This window comes from Tympanuchus pallidicinctus, unplaced genomic scaffold, assembly GCF_026119805.1.
Source record: "Tympanuchus pallidicinctus isolate F22 unplaced genomic scaffold, pur_lepc_1.0 scaffold2, whole genome shotgun sequence".
Lineage (NCBI taxonomy): Eukaryota > Metazoa > Chordata > Aves > Galliformes > Phasianidae > Tympanuchus > Tympanuchus pallidicinctus.
Genome location: NW_026294721.1, coordinates 19,272,680 through 19,285,278, shown reverse-complemented (window position 1 = coordinate 19,285,278; position 12,599 = coordinate 19,272,680).

Genomic DNA, 12,599 nt, shown 5'->3' with positions numbered 1-12,599 from the left:
TCCACAATGATAAAGGAAGTCAAGTTCTTTTTATTTTGTTCAACCACACAATGATAGTGATTATTTAGTTGTGGAAATATATATTTAAATACTGAGGGAGAATTCATATGTACTTCTCTTTCTGAAGCTGCAGAAGTTATCATTTCCCAAGCTGTTCATCATTTACTGGCCTTGTTCTTCTTTTTCTTTTTCTTTTTCTTTTTCTTTTTCTTTTTCTTTTTCTTCTTCTTTTTCATCTTCTTTTTCGTCTTCTTTTTCTTTTTCTTTTTCTTTTTCTTTTTCTTTTTCTTCTTCTTTTTCATCTTCTTTTTCGTCTTCTTTTTCGTCTTCTTTTTCTTTTCGTTTCTTTTTTCTTTTTTTTCTTTTTCTTCTTTTTCTTTTTAATCTTCTCTTTTTTTTTTTTTTTTTTGAATGCACACTGAATAGAAGTTACTATTACATCAGAGTTGCTAATTGACATTTCTTTTGAATGAAACCCCCCACAGCCTGCAAGCACAGTACGGCTTCATACTCTGTTTTATTGCTCAATATAGTTCTCAAAGTGCTTAAAGCTGACTGTTTGTCAATGTAGGCCTAAATCAGAACGCGAACTTAACTTTAAACAGGAGAAAAATAGAATATTTGATTAACTAAAGGATTGATTTGAAATGAGGCAATTCAAGATTTAAACAGCTTCCATTATCTATATGAATAGAGAACAACATATTGTTACTGATGAAAAGTTATAGAGAAGGGCAATAGGATAGCTGAGTCCTCTGTGGGATCCTGTCCTCATTGAGAGCAGTGCAGCCAAAATGACTTTATTTCCACTGACCTGACTCACTTCTTTTATAAAACAACATTTTAATTACTGTATTTTTCTTATGGGGGGGGGGGAGGAATAGCAAAAAATATATAATTATGATATGGACTTTTTTAACAGTCAGAAGATAGATAATTAAAATGGAAAGATACTGCTAGCAACATTTTAAAATGTTTGAGGGTGGATGAAGTCTATTTCATGGTGGGTTTTTTTTTGAAATTAATCAATGTGATGAAAAATTATAATGAAATGAGTGCAAAGAAAAGAAAGCCATTGTTTTCTGAGAGTAAAATAGCACAGAAGGAGAAGAATTAATTATTTTGCTGCACTGTGTTATTTTTTTCTAGAAACAATGGAGGAATCTGAGTTAGCTTCGTGCTTTGCTCAGTCTGAGAAATTATACTTTCTTGTCAATTGTAGTCAGCAAAGTCAACATATGCTTCAACTCTATTCATACACATGTTCGAGATCTGAGCAGGCCTACAGGGATGAAAAACATACTATTTGATACTGGCATCCACATCTTATACATTTTTATTACTTCTAGCTAGAAGTTTTTATTTTGTAGTGATAAGGCTAATGAAAAGCTTCAAGAATTAGAGAAGTTTGTGTTTATGTATTAAGCCATTTTTGGGTGAATGAACTTCAAGTGTTGCCGAAAATTCAGAATCATTGCATGGGGTCTGGAGCAGAATGTAATGATATATTAAGTAATAGCAAAGAAGTTACTTGTCAAACAGTTTGCAAAGAACTTTGGCAGAAAGAAGACTGAGTAAATATAGCTGCGCTGTACAGTTCTGTGCATATCTGTGTATATACATTATTCCTATAAACTAAAAATGTTTCTTTTCATTTGATAAATATTTACTAATAGTTTGCCTATCACATTTATGACACAAGCAGGCAGTATCTCTTTTCCTGAGTAGTACATATACTTTCTCTTCTCTACTGAAATGCACTGGGAGGGAGAGATGATAACAACAAATACTGAAAGTACTGCGTCTAACACAAGAATGACATCAAGCTGTTCGAAAGGGTTCAGAAAACGACCATGAAGATGATCAGAGGGCTGAAGCATCTGCCCTGTGAGGATAGGCTGAGAGAGTTGGGACTTTTCAGCCTCAAGAAGAGCAGTCTCCAGTGGGAGCTTATAGTGGCCTTCCAGTACCTGAAGGAGGCCTACAGGAAAGATGGGTAGGGACTTTTTAAAAGGGCATGTAGTGACAGGATGAAGGTGTGAGAGGTACATCGCATTTCTGCAGTGGAAATTTCCAGTATTTCTGTATGTAGCTTAGGATCTTTGCCTTTCACAAAGAAAGCTCCTGAACAGAGTAAAGTTGAGACTGGTGCGTTCTGGCCAAGGTAGAACTGGCATAGGCACTAGGTAAGGTAATTATATAACGTAGGGGAGAAGCTGGTACAGGATAGAACGAGTGTGCTAATTTTTGAGAATACTGTCCTCTTGTCAAAATCAAAAGTAGAGCTACTGAGGATGTGTGTTAGAGGAGCTCATTTGCAGATTTTTCACAGGTAGCTGCAAACATTGGCTTTTTGGCTTTTACAATTTTTTCTTTTCTATTTCTTCATTTAATTTGTTTAGTCCTTACTTTTAATAATACTAACAAATCTAAGTGAGCTGACTTAATTAAGTACAATGAAAATCTTGAAAGGTAGCAGATAACTAAATGGAATTTAAATATATAGAATGATTATGATTTTTTATGTCATCTTCTATTTTAAAAATAGTGTGCAAGCAGTTTGTATGGGAACTGCTGAGTCACAGCCTGAACCTCTGATTGATCACCTGAAGCAAGCAATGAGTCAGCCAGAGGAGCACAGGTGAAGGCAATTCACCTGTGCTGCCGGAAGGGGTGGAGCCGGGCTCCCCCCCCCTCCTAGACCTAATTAAGAGCTGGCTACCAGTGCAGAAGGATCTCTTCTGGAGACTGCCTCTGCTGGTGTTTTGTGAGTGAGCCCAGGATAGGGGTAAGCCTTCTATTTGTTCTCTTTTGCTATCATAGTCTGCTTTGCCTAACTCTCTTGTTTATTTTGTGATTATAGCATCCTAATATTCTTTGATTATACACTTGGTGAGCCAGGCAGGGCAAATATACTAAAATTTACATCATGTCTTTTCTTTGGAATTTCTATAAATGGGTCAAGGGGGAGAACAATACTCTAGAGAAAATGATTCCAGGGCAGATCCCAGGTTTTTTGGGATCACCCTATTATAAGCTAGCAGTTATCATTGAAAAATGGGGTCCCTTATGCATTATGGGCAATATCTCCCCATATTGCATGGCGGATTACTATCAGGGACTTAGCAAAGTTGTGCTGATCATTAAAGAAAGACAACTGGCTGCCTCCATGGTGGCATGACCACTATTAAGTGCCTTAAATCATGTGGAAATAAGAAATAATATTTTAGAAAATGAAAATCAAGTTTTGAAAGACCGTATTGAAAAACTAGAACAAGAACTTGGTGTGTTAACAGGGAAGAAGCCAATTCTACGTCTTCCCATAGAGCAAGTTCGTAACATTTTAATAAATGATGATCAGACCCCTAAATCAACAGACTTCGTTGATCAGGAAAATAAAAAATCCAAATTAGATCTCGAATATCCAATTCTGACTGATCCACCAGAAGTCCATCCTGTCACAACTCAGAAAACAAAAAAAGTGCAGGACAGACCGGCAGGGGTGCTGCCTGATCAGTGGCCCCCCTGCCAGACTCATTTAAATGTAACAGCTTGGCCATACACGGCAACAGAATTGATGGATTTAGTACAACGATTTTGGCAGAAGCCTAGAGAAAGTGTGCCAGCTTGGTTAAGACTGTGGGATTCTGGGGCAGAAAGTGTTTTGGTGAATGGCCTAGAAATAGCCAAGTTGGCCACCATGACTGTTCATCCTGCTCTCAGGCAGAGGATATATGCGGGTAATCAATACCTTGATGAAAACCATGCTATATTAGAACGGTTAACAGTGGCCAGCTGTATGGTATTGTGGAATAAATCGGACATACCTCTACATACAGGGATGTGGTCCTTCAGAATTATATCCGTGAACTGGGCATTGAGAGGCTGTCTGTGAAGACACATTTGATGGCCCTGATATGGTCAAATTTTCAGCAGGGATGAGAGATTTGATTTTTACAGCAAGCTCCCTCTCATCTTTATGGTACCCTAGTCTCTATATTAAATCCTCTGGTGGCCACAGAAGCTGTAGTCCAGCAGGCTGCCCAGTTAGTGGCCAACCTGGGAGAAGCAGAACGCCTGTGGACTGGGCACAACATTCGGATGTTGGAAGAAGCAGAGGTCCTGCTGGTAAGTAAAACCAAAATGCTGGCTACTCTAGCTCCTCAATCGGGATCCAAAAGGGTCTCCTGAAAACAAATGTTTAATGATTTTAATTTGGGCTAGGGTCCAATTTGCTAAGATTGACTGCCAGCCCAACCATGTTCTTCTCCAGCTCTGGAGACAATTAATGAACAATCAAAAATTCCAGAACTACCCTAAGAAATCAAGGGTAAGGGTTATAGAGAGAGTACCAACAATGACATGGAACCTAGAAGATTTTGTTTTTCCAAATAGGAAAAAAAGAAAGAAAAAAGCTGCCTCAGGTATTTGGGGTCACAATACCTGAGCCACCAGAAGCAAAAGAATTGGCCATAGCACAATTCATAGTGTGACAAGGGATGTTAGTCCCCCTAGGGCCTCCAGATGGGACCGGAGGCCCTATGTAGAATTAATGACTTATTGGTCCCGAAAAAATATTGAGTGCTATGGCGTTAGTGGACACCGGAGCAGAAACATCAACTATTTGTGGAGATCTGACAAAATTTGATGGGAACAGAGTGATGATTGATGGTTTTGGGGGACAGACTATTCCTGTCACCCAAACATGATTAAAATTGGGGGTTGGATGTCTCCCACCCCGGGAGTACAAGGTGTCTATTGTCCCAGTTCAAGAATACGTCCTGGGCATAGAAATTCTATGGGGTCTGGCTCTCCAGACAACTGTGGGAGAGTTCAGACTTAGACAGAGATGTATCAGTATCTGGGCGGTGCAGGCAATATTAAGAGGCCATGCGAAACATGGGCCTATTTGGCTGCCGAAACCGCGCCAGATTACTAATGTGAGACAGTATAGACTCCCGGGTGGGCAAGATGAAATATCAAGAACTGTGCAGGAATTAGAAAAAGGGGGCATTATAAGACCTGCATACAGCCCATATAATTCCCCCATATGGCCAGTGCAAAAGTCAGATGGCACATGGAGAATGACAGTAGATTACGAAGAATTAAATGAGGTCACACCACCTATTCATGCAGTCGTACCCAATATTGCCTCCCTAATGGACACATTAAGTAGGGAGATAAAAACCTATCATTGTGTCCTAGATCTAGCAAATGCATTCTTTAGTATCCCAATTGCTGAGGAATCGCAAGATCAACTTGTGTTTATGTGGGGAGGCAGGCAGTGGACCTTCCAGGTCCTGCCACAGGGGTATGTGCATTCACCAACGTATTGTCACAATCTAGTGGTGCGTGACCTGGCTGATTGGAGAAAACCTGCACCTCAGGACCTCATGCCTCCAGTTACATCATCGAGCACTGGCCCACGGAAGAACATGGACATTCACTGATAATCACTCGTCTTGAACTGTACCAACACATGTTGCGATATACTGGATCTCTGCATTAGGGAAAGCTTACCCTTTAGTTAACCTGATCATTGGTTCACGCTGTGAAGGGGTGGAGTGTATGGGAACTGCTGAGTCATGGCCTGAACCTCTGATTGATCACCTGAGGTGAGCAATGAGTCAGCCAGAGGAGCACAGGTGAAGGCTCCACCCCTCCTAGACCTATTTAAGAGCTGGCTACCAGTGCAGAAGGATTTCTTCTGGAGATTTGCTCTGCTGGTGTTTTGTGAGTGAGCCCAGGATAGGGGTAAGCCTTCTATTTATTCTCTTTTGTTATCATAGTCTGCTTTGCCTAACTCTCTTGTTTATTTTGTGATTATAACATCCTAATATTCTTTGATTATATGCAGTTAGTGTTTGGATTTAAAATCTAAGTAGCTTTTTAGTGAAGATTTCTGAGAACGCTTCATTGTAACTTGAGAGACAATTCTGACAAAGATATCACTTTCACTGAACTAATCAGAAGCTTGTGAAGGTGTTGTTTTGTTTATTTTGCTTTAAAGGGAAAGGTTAAGAGCAAAGAGGGGAAAACAAACAAACAAAACAAACACTAAACTGATGGTTAAGGTTAACATTCTCCATGAACAACAAAGTAGATTGGTATAAAAAATGTTTTATCACACAGGGTAAACATAATTACTTGAGAGCTATGTACATCATTACATGGAAGCTATCTTCAGTGAGTTTGCCTGAAAATTTCTGAATAATTTTGATCATCTCAAATTTCATTCTTATATGTTGATAGACAGGCAGTAGAAGCAGAATTAATCATATGAAATGAATATAATCATTGCTCTCAGAACTAGTTATCAGCGTTTATTTTACCGTGTCACCTTTCTATAAAAGTGTATCTGTTAATTTCTGCATCACATCTCTCTGAGTCATTAGCATGTACTGGAGACTGCTACCTGAAGACTAACAGATGTATTAATAACATATGGCATCTGATAGATGGTAAATTGCAAAGTGGAAATATTAATCAGACAGATTATATGCACTGCAGTGACCAGTGTCCTACACTGATATAAGCCAAGAGAAGGTGAATTAGTTCAGTTTAAAGCTGAAAATTTAGGATGATGCTAGCTATATTAATAGATATTATTACATTATTTGAATGTCATTGATTACTAATTGATCACTACATTGATTAGTGATGCATGGAGCACGTTAGAGACCTTTATTCCTGTTCGTGGAAATGATTTAACGTGAATTGATACAATGAATAAAAGCATTCTCTTACTTCTCTTGGAAATAATTATCTAGAGCTCAATATTTTTGGTTTCAATCTTTCATAAAATTTACATAGCTTTGAAGAAAATAGGAATACTTCTGAGAGGTTTTGAAGGGACTACAGTTTTTTCTGAATCAAGTTTATTTGTTTTTTGTTTTGTTTTCAATAAAATACTTTATCTGCAAGTAAAGGACATTGTGACTTTATATTATATTTTATATTTATGACACTAATTGTATATTATAGAGCAATCAATATTACTATACTGTTGTTGAATGGTTTTTAACACAGAGTTCTTGAAAGATTGAATAATTACAGACTGATGCTATATTGTGTTATCTTATTGGAAGAAGACTGGTGATTCATGGTACACAGCCAAAAGTGCCATAACCAGTTTTAGGATATAAAGTTTAAATTTTAATCATGAAATGTTTTATTCCTTAAAAAAATACTGAAAAATTATTAACAAAACTCGAAGACGAAAATTATCCATAACCTTGAGAAATAATATATAACTCAATAGTAGGACATGAAATAGGGACTGCTTTCTTCTAAGAATTTGAGTATTCTACTTGGATATTTAAAAAAAAAAAAAATCTTGCTTCCAAAGCCCTAAAAAAGATAATGATCAAATATATGAACAAATACAACAATAGCAACTGACCAGGAGGCATTGATTTATTGGTTCCATTTCTTTTCTTCCTTTAATTTTTTTTCTATTCATGATTTCTGCCACTGTTGTTGCTGTTTTTTGTTTTACTAAAATACATGCATCTCCACATAACATTACCTGATTCTGCTGTCATCTGCTCTCTGCTGCCTTGAGCATATGACAACACTGTTTTGCTTAAAGCTGCTTTGTTCCTGCCTACTGTGGCAGAAATCTATCACACATCTTCAAGGAAGGTTGTTCTAATTTCTCAACTTTTAATAAAAAAGGTAAGTACAGTTTTGTCTCTCTGTTGTATACTAAAAGTATTTCACAAAAATATTTTCTAATGTATAGAAAATGAAAAAATGTATAGACAATTTTTCTATGAAGTATGGAAGAAATATGAGCCCTTTAAAAGTACAGAAATAATTCTCTTCTGAATTACCACTGTACTGGTTTTACATAGCTGGAAGTTCTATTAGATGAATTCTGGCTGTGTTTCCTGGAGCAGTTTAGCAAACTACCATGCTCTGCGGGGCTACCCCATAAGTTCAGTATAAAGGCAAAGTGGGACATGTGCCATTCTAGCGCACAGTTAGAAAAATGTTAATTTCCAAATAAGGTAGTTTTTCATATTTTAGATGCTGCCATAGACTCATAACTTCCAGAATAGCCTAGGCGACAAACTGCTCTAACTTAGGCTGCTTCAGTACTTCAGTCAGCCTAATATTGAAAAGATCCCATGTTGTTTTAAGCTATGGTTAGTATCAGTTCTGAAGAAGCTATGAGAACAGGAATAAAAACTGACAAGTTATTTGTATTCTATACTTTTTTCCATTTCTTTGAGATCTTTCCTCATGACAATTGTGAAATCATATAAAACTTTTTTATATGCAAACATATAATGCACATTCTTTAGAACATATTTTAGGCTTTCAACTTAATAGAACAGTACAGTGCAGAATCTTCTCTCTTACTTAGCTGAAGGAGTCACACTATGCAGCTCTTCATGAACATAATGTTCTGATTTTGTCAGCTATAACTTGCTTCACCAGTTATTCAAATTATTCACAGATAGTTTCTTATGTCTCTAGCATTATAAAAACATCTGTCACATTCTGCACAGAAGTCAACACTGCCTTTGCTTTTTAAATAGTTCTCTAGCAAATTTTATATCAATTACAGGTTAAACTTACCTTCCCAACCATTGTAAAACCAAGTTCTAATTTAACTCTGTTAAAGAATTATCAGGAGGATGTACTTATAGGCTAAGCAATGTAATATGCTGATGATTCCAACCAAATTTGCAAGAAAAAAATCTGTTAAATCTGTAAAAATTACAAAGAAATCCTACTGTACAAAAAATCCATCACTCCCACATAGCTGAAATAATTTATAAAAAATTATCTTGTTCAGTCAACTGAAGGTGCTGGATAACATCGTAACAGAAGAGGCATTTAAGGTATCAGTGGTATATATTGCATCAGTGTGTATTTGAAAAAAATCTGCAAAGGACAGAAGGAATTATGGGCTTTCATATTCAGTTATAATATGCTTGCTAGTGTACAGTAGATGTATTCTTTCATGGGCTGCAGAGTCTGCTAGTATGACAGGTGCCATAGCCAGTTCTCCAGTTCTCTCAACCTTTGAAGAAGAAATGGTTTTAATTTCAAATTTAAAAAAAAAATAATAATCATATTTTATCATTCTTTCTCAGGTTTTAACAAACTATGCTAAGACTGAGGGAAGAAGAGTCAGATAATTTTAGAATCAAGTTAATCAGTGGGTAAATAAATGCTGAAAAAGTTTAACAATGCACATTATAGTCAAAAATATGCCCTGTTGATATAAAAGATCTACTTACAACTGTTTCCAGTCCACTTTCTTTGTAAATTTTTGAAGTACAAAATGAGGTGGTCAGTCACTAGAGGGTGTCATTTCTGTGGCCTAAGAAATAAAAAAATTGTGTATTTTTAAAGAGATTTTATGGGTAAGAGTCACCTCTTTAAATTTTACTTTATCAAGCCATTAAGTAAAAAAAAAAAAAAGGGAAAAAAATTACTAATAAAGTTCTGACTTCCAGCTTCAAGAGAAAGATTGATGTAGACATAAAAAATAGAGAAGCAACAAGACATAATGTATCTTCCACTGCTGTTTACCTTCAAGTCAAGGTGATTTCAGAAAGACAAGAAATGGCTGGAAAAATGCATGCCATGTATATTACTCATGTCCTTTTTTTGATATCTTTTAAATGTGGATTTCTTTTCAAGATCATTTGACCTCACTCATACATCAAACACTTCCCTCTCTTGCACACACATTTGTGTTAATTCTTAATTCACTGTCAGATGTCTTCTGTATTTTAAAATGTATTCATCTTCTGGAATTGGCCATCCATTCCTATACTACTTTTATATACTTGGACAGTCCTTATTGCATATTTTTCCAGTCATATTTTGCTGTGTATAGTGAGTAAGGAAAAAAATATGCCAGTTTTGGAATAACTCTTAGGTTTATTTTAACAGTGTTTTTATAAGAAATGTATAAACTAATATTCCGAGTTAATTGGAGTTAAGTTTAGATAATTTCCTTTATATAAAGCTAGTGTTTTTCAAATTTTACTAAACAGATAGTATTAACTAATAAAACAAGGTGATTCCAGTTGACTTAAAATATTTGCAGCTAAACTAAAATATCATTAATCATATTGATTTGATATTGTTTGTTGTTTTGGTGTGTTTTTTTTTTTTTTTTTTTTTTTTACTTTTCTGCACTAGAATTGGAGTTAGGTACATGCCTACTCACTTGTAAGATTAAATTAACAGTTTTGGAACCTCCTCATTTTTTATCTTCTTTGTTGTTTATTAACCCTGGAGAGGCTTAGTGTAAAAATGGTGACTAATTTGATCTGAATTTCCAAGAAATAAAAGTATAGTATATTTTCTGCATCCAGAACAATTAAAAAAAAATAATTAAAACATTCCCAGAAAGTTTTGACAGAAAATCAAAACAAATAGAAATAATAATTAAAACAATTCAAGGTTCTCAAGGAGAAAAATATTTTAAAAATCATGCAATTATTTTATTTTCTGAATTCTTTGGAAAAAGACAGTACACACATTACACATGAGACATAATTATGGAAGACTCTGAGGTAGTAAAAGGTGACTTTGATAAATATGAAGAATTAAACCACCTCTTGGGGTTTCATTTTTGTTCTATATTTCTAGCTGTCAATAGAATATAAGGATTTCAGAAAATCTTAAGGGATGCTGTTAATCCTTGAAGTTTTAAAAATGATTATCCAGAAGGGAAAAGAACTGATTAAATGCACTGTTCTTTTCCCACATTACTGCAACGCTTGTATTTTTTTCCCACTTGGAAACCATAGCGCTTCTAAATGAAATATTCATTTTTAGAATTTTGTTGTGCTTTGTAGAGGTTAGGCAGCAGTACTTTCAATCAAACCTTTATTTCTTAGTGCTGTCCTAAATGTGTGAGTTTATAAAAATTACATTTGTGCTATTTTTGTAGTTATTACTCTCATTTGTACATCTCAAAATCTCCTCATCAATCATACTGCAGGTGTTGATGACAAAAGAAGCATATATCACCTATTCTTATTGTGTAGAATTATGCCATTTGCACAGTTTTTAGAAGATTTTAGCTGACAAGTTCTCTGAATATCTGAAAATGTAGAACAAATGCTAAGTACCATGCTGCTTTTTGCTCGCTTCCTGCTCCTGCTAGTGAGATAGGTTAAAGAACCAGAAAAAAAGAAAGAAAAAGTAGAGCTTACAGGTTATAATAAAAGCTATCTACTAAAACAGAAAACTGAGAAATAACATTAGCAATAATTATAATAAAATAATATGTATCTATAAATTTATGAAACAAGTGATATACAGTGCATACATGCCTCTCTCCCTGACCAACTCTCCTCAGCTGTATAGGTTTTTCACACAATGTTATATGACAGGGAATATCCCCTCATACCAGGCACTATGAGGAAAAACAACTGTGTTGCAGATGAAACCAGGACAACTGTTTCACAAGAGTAAATTGTAGATGTATTGTAAATAATGAAAGCTTTATTTAAAAGTTAAAAGAGGAAATGCAAATTCAAATAAGAAAGTTCCCCAAGGTTCTACTTGTTATAAATAGTACTAAGAAGGTGCCGTGTAACACTGAAAACTGTTAAAAAGTACTGATGTTCTCTAAAGCAAATCCTCTTGACAGACTGTTTTAACACTTCTATTCATGATTTTCTCATTTGAACAGATGCCATTTTCCATCTGAATGGCAGACTAGCATATGGAATATCTACTGAAAGAAAAAAAAAATAAAGCAAGACCAGACGTTTCAATATCAGTAGTTATTTGTGTGGGAGAAACTTAAACATTTTTATAAAGACATCTCTTTTGGACTGATATACAGAAAAAGACTGTAGTTTTGTAAGTACACAGAACTCAGCAAATACTGAGTTGGTCATCGCAGAATCATAGAATAGCTTGGTTTGGTAAGGACCTCAAGGATCATCCAACCCTGTTGCCACAGGCAGGGTTGCAAGCCAGTATATCAAGTACTAGATCAGATTGCCCTATCCAACCTGGCCTTAAACGCCTCCAGGGACAGGGCATCCACAGCTTCTGTGGGCATCCTGCTCCAGCATCTTATCAGTCTCTCAATAAAAAATTCCCCCTGACATCTAATCGAAATCTTCCTTCCTTTAGTTTAAAACCATTCCCCCTTTTCCTATCAATAACTACCCATGTAAAAAGTTGATTTCCCTTATATTTATAAATTCCCTTAAAATATTGGAAGGCTGCAATGAGGTTTCCCCACAGCCTTCTTTTTTCCGCATTGAACAAGCCCTGTTCCTTCCTCCTATCTTCACAGGAGAGGTGCACCAGCCCCTGGATCATCTCTGTGACCCTCCTTTGGACCTTGGGCAAAAACTCCACATCTTTCCTGTGTTGAGTGCCCTAGACTTGGATGCAGTACTGCATCTGAGGCCCTACCAGGGCAGAATAGAAAGAGACAAACACCTCCCTCGCCCTGCTGGCAGCCTTTCTTTTATGGAACCATGGATACCTTTGATTTTCAAGGCTGCAAGCTCATGCTGATGTCTCCTGCTAAGTTTTTCATCAACTAGAACCTCTAAGTCCTTTTCAGCAGGGCTACTCTCAAGGAGTTCCTCTTCCAGTTT